The sequence below is a fragment of the Schistocerca cancellata genome, chromosome 2, assembly GCF_023864275.1.
Source record: "Schistocerca cancellata isolate TAMUIC-IGC-003103 chromosome 2, iqSchCanc2.1, whole genome shotgun sequence".
Taxonomy (NCBI): domain Eukaryota; kingdom Metazoa; phylum Arthropoda; class Insecta; order Orthoptera; family Acrididae; genus Schistocerca; species Schistocerca cancellata.
Window position 1 is genome coordinate 1134973860 of NC_064627.1, and position 853 is coordinate 1134974712.

Sequence of the window (853 nt, forward strand, 5' to 3'; positions counted from 1 at the left end):
TCTCGAACGAGTGTGTTCGCACGCTCCGCCATTGCAGGAGTCACAGCTGTGCACGGCCGGCCTGCACGCGGGAGATCAGACAGTCTTGCTTGACCTTGCAGCGATGATGACACACGCTTTGCCCGACGACTCACCGTGCTTTTGTCCACTGCCAGATCACCGTAGACATTCTGCAAGCGCCTATGAATATCTGAGATGCCCTGGTTTTCCGCCAAAAGAAACTCGATCACTGCCCGTTGTTTGCAACGCACATCCGTTACAGACGCCATTTTAACAGCTCCGTACAGCGCTGCCACCTGTCTGAAGTCAATGAAACTATACGAGACGAAGCGGGAATGTTTGAAAATATTCGACAAGTAATTTCCGGTTTTTTCAACCAAAATTGGCCGAGAAAAAAAACGTGTTGCATTACTTATTGAACTGCCCTCGTACTAAGGCTGAAACTTCCTGGCAGATTAAAACTGTGTGCCGGACCGAGACTCGAACTCGGGACCTTTGCCTTTCGCGGGCAAGTGCTCTACCAACTGAGCCACCCGAGCACGACTCACGCCCCGTCCTCACAGCTTTACTTCTGCCAGTATCTCGTCTCCTACCTTCCAAACTTTACAGAAGCTCTCCTGTGAACCTTGCAGAACTAGCACTCGTGAAAGAAAGGATATTGCGGAGACATGGCTTAGCCACAGCCTGCAAGGTTCGCAGGAGAGCTTCTGTAAAGTTTGGGACGTAGGAGACGAGGTACTGGCAGAAGTAAAGCTGTGAGGGCGGGGCGTGAGTCGTGCTCGGGTAGCTCAGTTGGTAGAGCACTTACCCGCGAAAGGCAAAGGTCCCGAGTTCGAGTCTCGGTCCGGCACAC

General features: G+C 52.4%; 1 non-coding gene across 1 annotated transcript; it reads right to left on the bottom strand.

Moving 5' to 3' along the window:
* Positions 1-465: 465 nt before the first annotated feature.
* Positions 466-540, bottom strand: Trnas-cga (transfer RNA serine (anticodon CGA)). Its single transcript has one exon. It is a non-coding gene; the product is annotated as a tRNA-Ser (tRNA).
* Positions 541-853: the final 313 nt, after the last annotated feature.